The following is a 17,613-nucleotide window of genomic DNA, read 5'->3' on the forward strand; positions in this document are numbered from 1 at the left end:
AGATATGAATTAACTGGTTTGACTCTTTGTGAATAAGAATCTTCCTCTCCTTTCACACATGATCATCTGCCAGTCTCTTTAGAACAGGGTTTCTAGATTCTAACTGGATACAGCCAGTTTCAAAGGGGGCTTCCACAGAGCTGCTCCAGGGTTTAGATCCCCAGCTTTATCTTTGCCGATTAACCAGACAAGTCACTATCATTTGCATTATCAATATAGCATGAACCTGTGTAACACTGGTAGGATAGAGAGGCCAGATCCCCTCAGACCCTCTGAGAATCCCTGGAAGACCAGCATCTAGAAACATTCAGACAAACAGTAGTGGTAGGCATAGTACCCAGGACATAGGAGGGTTGCAAGCAGGGAGTGGGTGGGGCTAGAGCTGCGTTCACTGCAGACAACTTTCTGGCCTAAAAACCCTTCTTTTCAGCTCTAGTATTGAACTACCTGCCAATAGCCCAAGACTGATTTCTTTCTTGACTTCTGTCAGCTTCAATCAGAAGGAAACCATTAGGCTTGAGCCAGAATGTTGTGCTGAGTGGCAGCAGTGGCAGCATAAGTCGAGGCAGAGGGCAGCTGCCAGCCACAAGCAGCGCTGCCAAGGGTAGGATGGTAGAAATGGCTCCTGCTGCTGTGCCAGATTCAGAGCTTCAGTCCATTATCATCAAGGTGGGAGCATGGCAGCATCCAGGCAGGCATGGTGCAGGAGGAGCTGAGAGTTCTACATCTTCATCTGAAGGCTGCTAGGGGAAGACTGACTTCCAGGCAGCTAGGATGAGGGTCTTAAAGCCCACAGTGATGCACCTACTTCAACAAAGCTACACCTACTCCAACAGGGCCACACCTTTTAAGAGTGCCATTTCCTAGGTTGTAAAGGTACAGAATGGAATCTTAACATCCGCTTCCATGTTCTCTCATTGGCTTCCTCTCTCATTTCCTCTTTTAAGAACCTCTGTCATCACCATACAGTTGGTTTTAAGGTCGTTTTCTTGAACTTTTAGCTCTGTTAGAATATTCAGCATCTGCCATGTTAGGATAGTTGTGTCTGTTGGAAAACGTAATTCCCTGGATGTTACTGTTCCTATTCTGGTTTCTAGGCATCTGGGCTTGGGATGATGATTTCAGGATGTTTGGTTGGGCAGGAGTTGTGTCCCTGGGCGTCAGTTTGGTCACTGTACTTTCAGAGAGTGTGTAGGCTTAATGCTACCTCTTTTACTGACCTGTTTGTTGGGTATGTTCAAGGGGCATGTGAAGTGGAGATTATGGATCTTTATGTCTTTATGTCTAAATATTTTATTGTCTCACATTTTTTTTTTGGTTGTTTTTTTCGGAGCTGGGGACCGAACCCAGGGCCTTGCGCTTCCTAGGTAAGCGCTCTACCACTGAGCTAAATCCCCAGCTCCATTGCCTCACATTTTTAACCCTTTTACCTCTGTTTCTCTCTTTCAATCTCTTTAATATATATAGCTACATATGTTACCAATGTGTTCCCTATATACATTTAATTCTGGGGACTGCTGACAGTTGTTTCTCAAATACAACATGTTGGCAACTAGGCTATTCTGACAATTCTAGTTATTGATGTTTTAATGTTTGATATGCGGGCATTAGTATTTGAGTCCCATAAATTCTAACCTCAAATTTCCAGTCTGTTTTTCTGAAAATTTCAGAGACAGTTTTTCTTGGGTGGTGAAAAGAATATGTATTCTTGATGGGTCCATTATACATAACAACACCAAAATGTTACAATTTAAAAGTAGAAGTCAGATTGTGTTTAACTCTGAGTTTGTTGATCAGAAATGAAAGACTATGTTTGATGTTTACTGTTTAGTTGCTGTAAGTGTGAGGGTCTCTGCAAATCCTAGGTCTGGCACAGTAACAATCTGCAAGACAAAAAAAGAAATGTATTTTACTACATTGAAATACTACACTGTTAAGTATTTCAGTGCTGTCTGTGGGAATGCTATGGATTATCCCCATTGTCTTATAGCTCTTAGGAAGAAAATGTCCCAGTGGAAGTGTTACAGCTCTGAAGTAAAAGGTCCCCTGGCATTCAGAAGCCATGATATACCACCACGAGGCACCTTGGGACAACTAGTTATGTACTGGGAAAAAATACTGGAGGGAGGCTGTCTCTTCTCAGGTGAGAAGCAGAAGAGAACTGAGTGGAAGGCAGGCTTTATATAGGGTTTTTTGGTGGGGGTAGGATTTTCAAAAGTAGAAATATCTCAGGTTGGAAATTTATGGGATTTTAAGTGCTGAGCTTGAGTAAAATCAGGAATTCATATTTTATTAAAACACAGAAGTAAATTCTGAATCTTTATCTTCCAAACAGAGTAATTAGTATTGGGTCAAACTTCTAGATTTTATCCCGAGGTTAGATTATTTGGGAATATTTAAGTACAGTCTAATTTTGGGAAAAAACTTTCCTGGTAACATTTATCTCTATCCTCAGTGCACAAGAAACATTAATGTGTGACTACCTCAAAGGTCTTTTGCAAAGTACATGTGATGACATTGGGTGCAAAAATTCTAGGCCCTAGAGTAGGACCAAACACACAGTGTAGAGGTCACCAAGCTATAAAATGCACATCACATACCTCCTAAGGCTGCATTCTATTAACTGAAAAACAATGCCCTGGGATAAACATAATAGTCTTGGACTTTCAGGTCTGTCCTGGCACGACATATACCACAGGTCACCAAACTACTTACTACATTCATTCCCTCACCTCTTGAAGAAAAGAGTGAACTTCTCTTCCATTGAGGAGAAAACCCTGTAGTTTTACATTCCTGGTTTCCTACAGCTTATCTTCGACCCACAAGAACCTTTTCCTTCTACTGATAAAATAGATTTTATGGATGTTTCTAGTGCTTAGGATGTTAGTGTTTTGATAGTGTAAACGAAACTGTCAAAAGTTTTACAGAATATAGATTAGATTGTTTAGATATGCAAAATGTGATTACATTGCAAGACTGTATAGACATAAAACAAGCAAGTGATGGTGGAATAATCTCAGTACTCAGAAACCTGGGACATGTATATTCCTTTACATTGGAAGTCCATCAAAGGACCATTCTAAGACATGGGCTCCATTTCCCTCTTCTGGCTTACATGAACACTGCATATATATCGAGGTGACTTTTCTTCACATTGTATGAAGGTATATCTGTCTGTGTATTTTCAGAGGCTGGTTGCTATATTGGCAGAGAGCTAAATGCTAGCAGGATCTTGATATTGTCATTTCTATTTTCCATCAATAGTCTTACATTCATAAATACTTGTCTTTCCAAGCCTTCTCAGTTACTTGAAAGTCAGGCAGCCCTCTGAGTAGAGGCAGTCTTAAGAATATTTGGTGGTATCTCACACTTGATAGCTTGTTAGAACAACTTGAAGTCTAATACCTGGGACAAGAATTGGAGGGTGGAAATCCTGGGAAGAGAGAGGGATGTAGGAAGAAGAAGCAGATGCAGGACATTTAGAAGTGGTGGTGGAGAAGAAATGGATGGGAACAGGAGGAAATAGGTAAAGAGCTATGGCAAATCATAAGCTTGAATAGTCTGAAGTTTAAATGATAGCTGGGAAACTGGTACAATCAAAGGCCTAAGATTTAAACTATACAGAAATCTCCCTGTCATGATTTGTAACACTGGTGGTGGTTCCAAGAAAACCTTCTGCTATACTCATGTTTGTAAACCTATTTGACTGCTGATATATAACATTTATCGAATGTGCCTGTGCTATTTAAGTCAAATCAGATATTGATTGGTTACTCCCAATATTTTCAAGACATCATTGACCTGACATGTTTTACATAAAGGACAGATTATAGATCAAAGGTTCTATGGTTGGTTCAGTGTGTACATTACTCCTTCGAATCTTGCCTACACCTTCCCATAACACAGGACTGGAACAAAGGAATGAAGGTTCTTGCAGGTACCAGATCTCCCTCTCTATATTCAATGAGTTTGTCAGTCTTGTATTTAGAAATAAAGACTTGTCAGTTTGTGGAGAGCAATTAGGAAAATGACACCTTTTACAATAGTCCCAAATAACATAAAATACCTTAGTGTGACTTTAACCAAGCAAGTGAAAGATCTGTATGACAAGAACTTCAAGTCTCTGAAGAAATAAATTGAAGAAGATCTCAGAAGATGGAAAGATCTCCCATGCTTATGGATTGGCAGCATTCATATAATAAAAGTGGCCATTTTGTCAAAAGCAATCTACAGGTTCAATGCAATCCTGACGAAAATTCTAACTCAATTCTTCATAGAGTTAGAAAGAGCAATTTGCAAATTCATTTAGAATAATAAAAATACCTGGATAGCAAAAACTATCCTCAACAATAAAAGAACTTCTAGGAGAGTCACCATCCCTGACCTCAAGCAGAATTACAGGGCAATAGTAATAAAAACTGTATGGTATTGGTACAGAGACAGGCAGGTAGATCAGTGGAATAGAATTGAAGACCCAGAAATGAACCCACACACCTATGGTCACTTGATCTTTGACAAAGGAGCTAAAACCAACCAATGGAAAAAAGATAGCATTTTCAGCAAATGGTGCTGGTTCAACTGGAGGTCAGCATGTAGAAGAATGCAGATCGAACCATGCTCATCACCCTGTACAAAGCTTAAGTCCAAGTGGATCAAGGACCTCCACATCAAACCAGATACACCCAAACTAATAGAAGGAAAAGTGGGAAAGAGTCTCAATCACATGGGCACTGGAGAAAATTTCCTGAACAAAACACCAATGGCTCATGCTCTAAGATCAAGAATCAGCAAATGGGACCTAATAAAACTGCAAAACTTCTGTAAGGCAAAGGACACTGTTATTAGGACAAAACAGTAACCAACAGATTGGGAAAAGATCTTTACCAATCCTACATCTGATAGAGGGCTAATATCCAAAATACACAAAGAACTCAAGAAGTTAGACTTCAGAGAGCCAAATAACCCTATTAAAAATGGGGTAAAGAGCCAAACAAAGAATTTTCAGCTAATGAATATCAAATGGCTGAGAAGCACCTAAAGAAATGTTCAATATCCTTAGTCATCAGGGAAATGCAAATCAAAACAACACAGAGATTCTACCTCACACCAGTCAGAATGGCTAAGATAAAAGACTCAGGCAACAGCAGATGCTGGTGAGGATGTGGAGAAAGAGGAACACTCCTCCATTGTTGGTGAAATTGAAAACTGGTACAACCACTCTGGAAATCAGTTTGGAAGTTCCTCAGAAAATTGAACATTCTACTACCTGAGGATTCAGCTATATTTCTCCTGGGCATATACCCAAAGGATGTTTCAACATACAACAAAGACACATGCTCCACTATGTTCATAGCAGTCTTATTTATAATAGCCAGAAGCTGGAAAGAGTCCAGATGTCCTTCAACAGAGGAATGGATACAGAAAATGTGGTACATCTACACAATGGTGTACTGCTCAGCTATCAAAAACAACTTCATGAAATTCATAGGCAAATGGATTGAACTAGAACATATCCTGAGTGACATAACCCAATGACAGAAAAACACACATGGTATTCACTGACTGATAAGTGGATATTAGCCCAAAAGCTCCAATTACCCAAGATGCAATCCAGGGACGAGGAAGTTCAAGAAGAAGGATGATGAAAATGTGGATGCTTCACTCCTTCTTAAAATGGGGAACAAAAATATCCATAGGGGGGGATATGGTGGCAAAGTTTAGAGCAGAGACTGGAGGAATGGCCATTCAGAGTCTTCCCCACATATGGCTCATATATATACATCCTCCAGAAGTAGATAAGATTGATGAAGCTAAGTAGTGCATGCTGACAGGAACTGGATATAGATCTCTCCTGAGAGACACAGCCAGAATATGTCAGATACAGAGGCTAATGCTAGCAGCAAACCACTGAACTGAGAACAGGACACCCGTTGGAGGAATTAGAGAAAAGATTGAAAGAGCCATAGGGGCTTACAACCCCATAAGAACAACAATGCCAACCAACCAGAGCTTCCGGGGACTAAACCACTACCCAAAGACTATACATGGACTGACCAATGGATCCAACTGCATATGTAGAGGAGGATGGCCTTGTTGGGCACCAGTGGAAGGAGAAGCCCTTGGTCCTGTCAAGGTTGGACACCCAGTGTTAGGGATTGTCAGGGAGGTAGTAAAGGGGGGGTGGATGGGGAGGGCACACCCTTGTAGAAGAAGGGGGGAACAAATAGGTGGTTTATGGACAGGAAACTGGGAAAGGGAATAACATTTGAAATGTAAACAAAGAAATATCCATTAAAATATGCTGAGTCATAGGATAATCAATACTGATCCTAGGGTAAATGACTGAAATTATTTGCAATTCCTAAGGAACTATCTTGTAGAAGTAAAAGACTGGACTTCCATCTCCAAAAAAAAAAAAAAAAAAAAAAAAAAAAGGCTATCTACTTACCTGTCTCCAGCAGAGGAGGAGGGAGGAGGACCTGTCCACTTGCAACCATCATTAACTCCTAGTTATTCTTCATACAGGATTGAGCTAATTTCCATATTTGGGCAAGGTGGACATTATAGAATTGAACACATGCTTTAATAAAGGTACATTACTGCATCCAGACATCAAATGTTCATGTTATATTCTGTTATTGTTTGCTTCCTTTGTCATTACAAATGCATGATTTTATCATGCATTCTCAGAGACCTAAAGACAAGAACATTTATGACTATTTTAGAGAGTATATTCTATTGCAGTTAAAGTTCATTTTTCTTCGATATAGGTTGGTTACATTTGCCTGAATGTATGCAGATGCGCTATGTATTTCTCCTGCCAGTAGTGTTCAGAAGAGATCATTGGATTTTAAAGAACCAGTTTTAGCAATCCACTGTGTAGAGCCTTGTGGATACTCAGAAACAAATATCATAATAGAAGACTTTAAAAGATATTACACCAATCAAACTGCACACACAATTTCAAATGAAGTGATGGTAGCAAATCTTTAATTTGCTTCTAAGTTCTCTGAAAATCAATGAAAATTCATGAAGGTAAGAGCCTTTCTAAATGTGAGCATTTATAGTAAGTCATTCTGTGGATTGTCTTTGGAAGAGCAGCAATTCATACCTTCAGACACATCTCCATAAAACATTTAGAAAACATTTGCCCTTCAATAATTTCTTACCTCATCTATATCACAAAGTATATCTTAATTACTTCCTTTTTTAACCTAGGAAAGCATTTTTGTTCAATAGCAAATGGGTAATTTTTCATTCCAGGGTCTGTTAACCTTTAAGGATGTGACTCTGGACTTCTCACTGGAGGAATGGGAATGTCTCAATTTTATTCAGAGGACATTGTACATAGATGTGATGATGGAGAATTACAACTTGTTTGTTGGTAAGAATGCACTTCTTGTTTTATTCCTCTCTGAAATGTTTAGAGACCCCCTGAATGAAGGAAATTCTGGTTAAAATCTTAACATTTTAGTGTGTTTCATTTACACTTCTCTGCTTTCTTTAGAAAAGTAATCAGTATTGTGTGCTTTGAGATCTCTCCATAGGACTAGTCTATCTGCTTCAGTCAGAACTTAAAGTTCAAAGAAAGTAAACATTTGTGGGGTTGGGGATTTAGCTCAGTGGTAGAGCGCTTGCCTAGCAAGCGCAAGGCCCTGGGTTCGGTCCCCAGCTCTGGAAAAAACAAAAACAAACAAACAAAAAAAAGAAAGTAAACATTTGGAAGGGATCATATGTCTATACATATACTATACATATACTATACTATAGTTGGAGTATTTTAACCTTACTATCACTGTAAAATACTCCTTTATTTATGATTTTTAAAAAATGCACATGTTTTCAAGTGGATATAGAGCTGTTGATTTGGAGAATTGTTTTGTTTGTTTGTTTTTTTTAATTTGGTTTCTGTGTTTACTTCTGGGACAGCATGATCTTTATTCTAGCATTTTGGATGTTGAAGCAAACCAATTTAGTGGTTTCCATGACAATGCCAGTTACATAAATTTATACCTGACCCAAGCTGTCATTGTGAATCAAATCGTAACCACAAAATTAGAGATACATGGTCCACAAATCTACTTTCTAAAATTTTATTAAAGATTGATCATGTATTTGTCTTTGCTTCTGCAAAGTACAATTTTATTTTTTCATTATTTATTGGTTATTTTATTTATTTACCTTTCAAATTTATTCCCCATCCTATCCCTCCTTCGCCTGCTTCTGTGAGAATGCTCCACCCACAGATTCCCCCATTCCTTTCTCACTGCCCTAGGAATCCCCTATGTTGGGGCATTAAGCCTTCACAGGACCAAGAGCCTCTCCTCCCTTTGATGCCCAATAAGGCAATCCTCTTTTACGAATGCATGTGGAACCATGGGTCCCTCCATGTGTACTCTTTGTTTAGTGGTTTAGTCCTTGAAAGTTCTGGGGGCTCTGGTTGGTTGATATTGTTATCTTCCTATGGGGTTGTAAACCATTTCAGCTCCTTTCATCCTTCCCCTAACTCCTCCATTGGAGTTCCTGTGCTCATGATAGTTGACTGCAAGCATCCATATCTATGTTGGTGAGGCTCTTCCAGAGCCTCTCAGGAGCCAGCTATATCAGGTTCCTGTCAGCAAGCACTTTATGGCATCATCAATAGTGTCTGGGTTTGGTGTCTGCATACTGAGTGGACGTCTAGGTGGAGCAGTCACTGGATGGCCTTTCCCTCAGTCTCTGCTCCACTCTTTGTCCCTGTATTTCCTTTCTGGGTTAATATTTTTGAGATTGGTGGGTGGTACAATTTTAAAATAAGATTTAGAGGGCTATTTTCATTTCCTGTCATTTAATATAGATCAGATTTGAGGTTCTTCTGATGATCCATTTCATGATAAAACAAAACCAACCAACCAACCAACCAACCAACCAACCAAACAAACAAACAAACAAACAAACCCCTCTGTTGAGATCATGAATTCCTGAGAATGTATAGTTTACCTAAAACTTCAGCAAACACCAGTTATTGAATCATTTAGTCCTCATTTCAGTAATCCCTATCATTTCTAATTTCCTTTTTTTCCCCAGAAAATCATCACATGTGTGGAAAGTATGAGAAGGTCTTGGAACAAGACAAACAGCACATTGACCATGATCATGTGAATATACAAGAGAACTCTTCTAAATGTAATGAGCTTAGCAATATGATTCATGAATCCACCCAAAGAATGCCTTATAAAACTCACCACAGAGATGCCTCTCTTCAATCCATAAACCCAACAAGACATAAAACTGGGAACACTAATGAAGTTTGCAAATATAAAGAATGTGTAAACTGTTTAAATGTGTGTTCTATCATTATTCCCAGTGAAGGAATCCACAGAGAGAAGAAAAAACACAACAGAAATTCAGAATTTGATAATGTTTTTGTCTCTAAACATAAACTCATGCTGAAACAAAATAATAGTGGTGTGAACCCTTACAAATGTAGTGAATTTGACAAATGCTTAACCAAGAATGGCAATTTTTGAAGTCAGCAGAGAATCCACCCAGGAAACTAACCTTACAAATACAGTGAAAGTGACAAATGCTTTATCCAACAATCCCATCCTAGTATTCGTCAAAGAATTCGAAAAGGAGATAAAGTTTCTAAATGCAGTGAATGTGACAAATGTTTTACACACAAAGTTGGTTAGAAAATTCATACAGGAGAGAAACAGTACAAATGCACTGAATGTAACAAATGCTTTACACATAAAGCTAGTCTGAGACGTCATCAGAAAATTCATACAGGAGAGAAACCTTACAAAGGCAGTGAATGTGACAAATGCTTTGCCAACAAACACCATCTGAAAAGTAATCAGAGAATGCACACAGGAGAGAAACTTTACAAATGTTTTGTATCTGAAAAATGCATTACTTTACCAGTCTGAGAAATCATCAGAACTTTGATACAGTAGAACAACTTTATAAACCAAGTGAAAAATGAAGAAATATCATCTCAAAATTCATTAGAGAATACATGTAAGAATCATAACAAATGCTATATAGGCAGAAATACCTTTGACTTCATTTTGCGTCAGAGAAAACATCTAAAATGTTTTTGTGGAGAAAGTATTTCTGATTAGAAAATTGTTACATATGTTTAATTCTGGGTGTATTCTTTGCAGCACTTGCAGCTCTGCAGTAGAGCATTAGTATGATTATGAAAAACTTGTTAAAACCTTCATGTAATGTTCAAATCTTAGATAATATCAGGTATGTATGGTGGGAGAAACTCTGAAAATGTGACAATGTTGGAAAGCATTAAACTTATACCTGTTAACCCACAAATATTACAAGATAAAGACAAGTGGAGAAGCCAGAAGGTTAAATATCTAATAAAACTAGCAGCATTCTGTATATATATTTCAAGTGAATAATTTTAGACAAATTATACTTATAAGAGTATTTGACAAACTGAGTCACCGAGACTGCATGTTCTTTATTCTATAATATGCCTACAGATGTGAAGTGTGTTTTAAGTATTCAGTATTCATAATTCTTATCAAATGATGGTTTTGTGTTTCAGGATAACAACTATGAGTCCTTCATGCTCTGATCAACAACTCCTTCCCCTTTGTCCTGTAAATAAAGATGAATAATTCAACAAGTTTGACTTGAGTGTTTTCAGTTTTCACTTGGGATACTTAGATGAATACATGTTGCATCTTCCCAGGAAATGTCTCTCATAAAGCATACGGTGAAGTCATGAATATTATCTGCACCATAAACTTAATAGTAGTGATTTTCAATGGGTGGGCAACAACCCCTTTGGGGCTAGAATGATCTTGTCATAGGTGTTGCTTAAGAGCATAGGAAAACACACATTAATATGCCTACATATTAATAATTTGAATTGTATGTCAGTGATTATCATCACAAAGATTAGAAACTCTGTATTAGAGATGATGATTTGTGGGCTGGGGATTTAGCTCAGTGGTAGAGCGCTTACCTAGGAAGCGCAAGGTCCTGGATTCGGTCCCCAGCTCCGAAAAAAAGAACCAAAAAAAAAAAAAAAAAAGAGATGATGATTTGTGCTAGCTGAAATAGGAAAGATTCTGTTCCAGGCTTACTGCCATAGGAGTACAAGGTTAAGTTAAAAAAGGCATGAAACAGACATGTAGAGGCTTTCAGAGCCTCAGCAGTAAGTCTGCTTTCTCTCTGTTTGATTTCAAGGGAATGAGAGAAAAGTCTACCAAAATAAATGAAAATATGGATTCACCATTTTCAGGGTTAGCCATCCAGACTGTGCTCTGAAATCATTAATACCACTTAATTGAACAGAACTCCAATAACTCTCAGAACAATGCTACCCATTGACACATATTACAGATCATTATGGTGTCCTTTCTTGTTGTACCTTTATTCTGTACTCTACCACAAGGAATGAATTAGATTTCTGTTCTTTTCTTAAATCATTTACAGAATGCTAATATTTTATGAATGTCAGAATGTACATTCTGAAGAAAACTCAAAAACTCCCGAATAAGCTATTATCTTCATGTTAATTTCAAGTATGAATCCATTCAGACAAATATCATGAATCTGTAAACTTGAAAGACATATCATTTGTATAGTAGAAGAAGTAGATGCTCATATACAGTTTACAAATCCAACCATCTTGGAAATATATTTTGAAGTACTGAAAAAAGATGACAAAAATCTTTACTCCAAGCTAAAGCATTATATTATAATACTTATACTAAATTCAGGAAGGTTCAGAAAATTATGATCTAAGAAAAAAATCATGTTACAATGAACAGTTCCATATCACTATATAAATTGTCTCCAGTCTCTTGAGGGTTAGGTGCAACCTCTCTGACTGAACCCAGACCCAGAAGTCCTTTGCTGTGTATGTGTTGGGGATCTCATCTCAGCTGGTGTATGCTGCCTAGTTGGTGATCCAGTGTCTGAGAGATCTCAGGGGTCCAGGTTAATTGAGACTGCTGGTTCTCCTACAGGGTTGCCCTCCTCTTCAACTTCCTCCAGCTTTTCCCTAATTCAACCACAGGGTTCATTTGTAGGGTACACATATCTGCATCTGACTCTTTCAGCTGCTTGTTGGGTCTTTTGGAGGGCAGTCATGATAGGTCCATTTGTGTGAATGTCCCATACCCTCAGTAACAATGTCAGGTCTTGGGGCCTCCCCTTGAGCTGGATCCCACTTTGGGCCTTTTGATGGACTTTCTTTTCCTCAGGTTCTTCTCCATTTCCATCCCTGCAGTTCTTTCAGACAGGAAGAATCTGGGTTAGAGCTTTGACTGTGGGATAGCAACCTCATGCCTCACTTGATTCCCTGTCATTTTGCTCAAGGTGTGCTCAACAAGTTCCCTCTCCCCACTGTAGGGCATTTCATTTAGGGTCCCCCCTTTGAGTTCTGAGAGTCTCTTGGTCTCTAGTACATTCTCAACGTCTAGTACTCCCAACGTCTTTCCTCCTGAGGTCGCCTGTTTCCATTCTTTCTGCTGGCCTTCAGGGCTTCAGTCCTTTCCCCCACCCAATACTAGATCATGTTCCTCTCTCCTCTCACCCCCATCCCCTTTCCCTCCTTTACTCCTCCATCCCTCCACTCTTGTGGTTGCTTTCTTCTCCCTCCCAAGTGGGAGCAAGGCATCCTTACTTGAGCCCTTCAGTTGTTGACCTTTTTGAGTTCTGTGGACTGAATCTAGTATATTCTGTACTTTTTAATTTTTTTGCTAATATCCACTTATTAGTGAGGACATACCATGCTTGTCCTTTTGGGTCTAAGTTACCTCACTCAGGATGATATTTTCTAGTTCCATCCATTTGCCTGCAAAACTCAGGATGTCCTCATTCTTAATAGCTGAGTAGTATTCCACAGTGTAAATGAATCATTTTCTGTATCCATTATTCTGTTGTGGAATATCTGGGTTGATTCTAGCTTGTGGCTATCAAAAATAAGGCTGTTATGAAGATAGTAGAATACTTGCCTCTGTGGCATGGTAGGGTATCTTTTGGGTATATTTCAAAGAGTGGAATTTCTGGGTCTTTAGGTAGGTCTATTTCCAATTTTCTGAGGAACATCCAGATTGATTTCTAGAGTAGTTTTACCAGTTTGCAATGCCACCAGCAATGGAGGAGTGTTCCTCTTTCTCCATATACATGAAGACATGCTTTGTCACCTGGGGTTTTGATCTTAGCCGTTCTCACTGGTGTAAGGTCATTTTGATTTGCATTTCTCTGATTGCTAAGGATTTTGAACATTTCTTTAGGTGCTTCTCAGGTATTTGAGATTCCTCCATTGTGAATTCTGTTTAGTTCTATACCCCATTTTTCAGTTGGATTGTTTGGTTTTTTGTTGGTTAGCTTCTTGAGTTCTTTATATATTTTGGATATTAGCCTTCTATCAGATGTGGTGTTAGTGAAGATTTTTTTCCCAAACTGTAGGTTGCTGATTTGTCTTATTGACTAGATCCTTTGCCTTACAGAAACTTTCCAGTTTCATGAGGTCCCATTTATCAATTCTTGATCTTAGAGTGTGAGCCATTGGAGTTCTTTTAAAGAAATTTTCCCCTGTGCCAATGAGATCCAAGCTCTTTTTCACTTTTTCTTCTATTAGATTGAGTGTATCTGGTTTTATGTTGAGGACTTTGATCCACTTGGACTGGAGCTTTGTGCAAGGTGACAAATATGGGTCTATTTTCATTTTTCTACATATGGACACCCAGTTAGATTAGCGCTGTTTGTTGCTTTCTTTTTTCCATTGTATATTCTTAGCTTCTTTGTCAAAGATCAAGTATGCATTAAGTGTGTGGCTTTATTTCTGGGTCTTCAATTGTATTCCATTGATCAATGTGTCTGTCTCTGTACCGATACCATGCAGTTTTTTAATCAAGATGGCTCTGTAGTAGAGCTTGAGGTCAGGAATTCTGATTTCCCCCAGCTTTTCTTTCATGGTAAAGAATCGTTTTCCCCATTCTGGGTTTTATGCCTTTCCAGATGAATTTGAGAATTGCTTTTTCCATATCTTTGAAGAATTGTGTTGAGATTTTTATGGGGATTGCATTGAATCTGTAGATTGCCTTTGGTAGGATGGCCATTTTTACTGTGTTAATTCTGCCAATACATGAACATGGGAAATCTCCCCATCTTCTGAGATTTCTTTCTTGAGAGATTTGAAGTTATTGTCATACAGATCTTTCACTTGTCTGGTTAGAGTTACTCCAAGATATTTTATATTACTTGTGGCTATTGTGAAGGAAATTGTTTTTCTAATTTATTTCTCAGCCTGTTTATCATTTGTATAAAGGAAGGCTACTGATTTATTCAATTAATTTTATATCCAGCCACTTTGCTGAAGTTGTTCATCTTCTGGAGAAGTTGTGTGGTAGACTTTTTGCTGTCGCATATGTATACTATTATATCATCTGAAAATAGTGATACCTTAATTTCTCCTCTGCCAATTCGTAACCCCTTGATCTCTTTTTGTTGTTTTATTGTTCTATCTAGCCCTTTTAGTAGTATATTGAATATATATGGGGAAAGTGGGCATCCCTGTCTTGTCCAAGATTTTAGTGGGATTGCTTCAAAATTCTCTCCATTTAATTTGATGTTGGCTGTTGGTTTGCAGTAGATTGCTTTTATTATATTTAGATATGGGCATTGAATTCCTCATCTCTTCAATACTTTTAACATGAAGTAGTGTTGTATTTTGTCAAATGCTTTTTCTGCATCTAAGGAGATGATCATGTGATTTTTTTCTTTTAGTTTGTTTATATACGGGTTTATGTTAATGAATTTTCATGCATTGAACCAATCTTGCATCCCTGGGATGAAGCCTACTTGATCATGGTGAATGATCATTTTGACGTGTTCTTGGATTTGCTTTGTGAGAATATTATTGAGTATTTTTGCATTGATATTCATAAGCAATATTGGTTTCAACTTCTCTCTTTTGGTTGGGTCCTTGTGTGGTTTAGGTACTAGAGTAATTGTGGCTTCATAGAATGAATTGGGTAGTGTTCCTTCTGTTTCTATTTTATAGAATAGTTTGAGGAATATTGGTATCAGGTCTTCATTGATGATCTGGTAGAAATCTGCACTAAATCCATCTGGCCCTGGGTTTTTTTGTATTTGTTTTTGTTTTTTTGAAAGATTTTTAATGACATCTATTTTCTTATAGACTTATTTAGAAACTTTACGTGTTCTTGATTTAACTTTGGTATGTGGTATCTTCATTTCATCTAGATTTTCCAGTTTTGTTATATATACTTTTGTAGTAGGATCTTATGACTTTTATAATTTCCTTCATTTTTCTTGTTATGTCTCCCTTTTCATTTCTGATTTTGTTAATTTGGATACTGCCTCTGTGCCCTGTAGTTTATTTGGCTAGGGGTTTATGTATCTTGTTGATTCTCTCAAAGAACCAGCTTGTGGTTTTGTTGATTCTTTGTATCGTTCTCTTTCTTTTTAGTTGGTTGTTTTTGGCTTTGGGTTTGACTGTTTCCTGTCATCCACTCCTCTTGATGAGTTTGCTTCTTCTTATTCTAGAGCTCTCATATATGCTGTTAAGTTGTTAGTTTAAAATCTTTCCAGTTTCTTTACCAGGGGACTTAGTGCTATGAATTTTCCTCTTAGCACTGCTTTCACTGTGTCGATAAGTTTGGGTAAGATGTGTCAACATTTTCATTAAATTCCAGGAAGTCTTTAATTTCTTTCTTTATTTCTTCCTTGACCAAGTTATCATTGAGTAGGGAGTTGATCAGTTTCTACATTTATGTGGGCTTTCTGTTCTTTTTGTTGTTATTGAAGGCCAGCCTTAGGACATGGTTGTCTGATAGGATGCATGGGATTATTTTAATCTTCTTTGTATCAGTTGAGGGTAGTTTTGTGAGGGTAGTTATGGTCAATTTTGGAGACAGCACCGTGAGGTGCTGAGAAGAAGGTATTTTTTTTTTTTAAGATAACTGTTAAATTCATTTGGTTCATAACTTCTGTTAGTTTCACTATGTCTTTGTTTAGTTTCTGTTTCAATGATCTGTCCATTGGTTAGAATGGGGTGTGGAGGTCTCCCACTATTATTGTTTGGGGCTCAATGTGTGTTTCGAGCTTTAGTAAAGTTTCTTTAATGAATGTGAGTGCCCTTGCATCTGGTGCATATATGTTCAGAATTGAGATTTTCTCTTGGATTTTCCCTTCAATGAATATGAAGAGTCCTTCCTCATCATTTTGATAACTTTTGGTTGAAAGCCTATTATACTGGATATTAAGATTGCAACTCCAGCTTGTTTCTTGGGACCATTTGGTCAGAAGACCTTTTTGCATCTTTTACTCTGTGATAATTATTGAGGTTTGTTTCTTGTGTACAGCAAAATGCTGGATCTTGTTTGCTTATCCAGCTTAAATGGCCAATAAATAACTTCAAAAAAATTAAAGAAGAAAATTTCCTCAACCTAAAGCAAGAGATGCCCATAAATATATAAGAAGCCTACAGAACTCGAAATAGATTGGACCAGAAAAGAAATTCCTCCATTCATAAAATAGTCAAAACACCAAATGCACAAAACAAGAAAAGAATATTAAAAGCATGTGCTGCATTTTCATGAGTTTCCCTATCTTATCTGGTTCTGGAATTTAGTAACCTACTTTATCTATGTTTCAGCCCCCAACCCGAGCAATTTATAAAAAACAAACAAACCAAAAAAAAAAAAAATGAGAACACCTAAATTCTCTCCATCTCAGTTTTAAACCCTGGATACTTGACATTGTAGGACGTTGAAGTGAACTGACCAAGTCTGAGGAAGAGGTTGCTCACTACGGTACTCAGTGCTCAAGCAGGAAAACAAGTTTAATGCAATTCATTTATTTAAAAAAAAAGGTATATAAAGCTGTTCTCCATCTGCCTCCAGACCTGGGGCTATACCACAGCCCTCTGGACCCAAAACCTGCCCGTAGAGAGCTGCTCTCCCAGGAGCACTCTCACTCCTAAATCCACAGGTGGGACCCACTTTCTCTCTACTGACTTTCCTAAGAGAGACCAGGAGTGAACAGGGCATAGGAACTGCAGAGCAGCCTGGGACAGGACTCTTCTGGTCTCCATCTGCCCAGATTCCTTTGAATCCAAGATGTTTTTCTAAGTAGAAAACTTACTGTAGATTAAGACAGAATTAGACATCATCTTTTGAATAATTATGATTGCTAACTTAGATGAGAAAATTGGCTCCTTGGTTCATGAAAAGCGCTCTGACCAGGCACATTCATGGTTTGTTGAGTTCTGCAATGTGCACTACTTGCAGGTGTGGGGATGCTTAGACCCTGCATGTTGTTGTAAAAATATAAAAATAAAAAAGTATCCCGGCCCACAGCAGCTCTCTGCTCCCAAACCCCGTGGGAGAGAGACCTCACCGCCTGATCAGGTGGGCACTCCTGAGGCTGCAGAGCGGAGGAGACCACCAACACTGCCCACCCCTGCCCACATCCCTGGCCCAGGGGGCAACTGTATAAGGCCTCTGGGTTCCCGTAGGGGAGGGCCCGGGAGCGGCAGGACCCCTGCGCCTGAGACACCGCCAGAGCCTGAAGAAAACGGACCGGATAGACAGTTCTCTGCACCCAAACCCCGTGGGAGGGAGAGCT

At 38.4% G+C, this 17,613-nt stretch overlaps 1 protein-coding gene and 1 pseudogene across 1 annotated transcript in view; both read left to right on the plus strand.

Annotated features, from left to right (window-relative positions):
• Positions 1–17,613, plus strand: part of LOC103692519 (60S ribosomal protein L9 pseudogene) — a 1,198,372-nt gene that overhangs the window by 921,866 nt on the left and 258,893 nt on the right. The gene's annotated exons all lie outside the window — the stretch shown is intronic.
• Positions 7,311–10,589, plus strand: Zfp54-ps1 (zinc finger protein 54, pseudogene 1; annotated as a pseudogene).

This window comes from Rattus norvegicus, chromosome 5, assembly GCF_036323735.1.
Source record: "Rattus norvegicus strain BN/NHsdMcwi chromosome 5, GRCr8, whole genome shotgun sequence".
Classification (NCBI taxonomy): domain Eukaryota; kingdom Metazoa; phylum Chordata; class Mammalia; order Rodentia; family Muridae; genus Rattus; species Rattus norvegicus.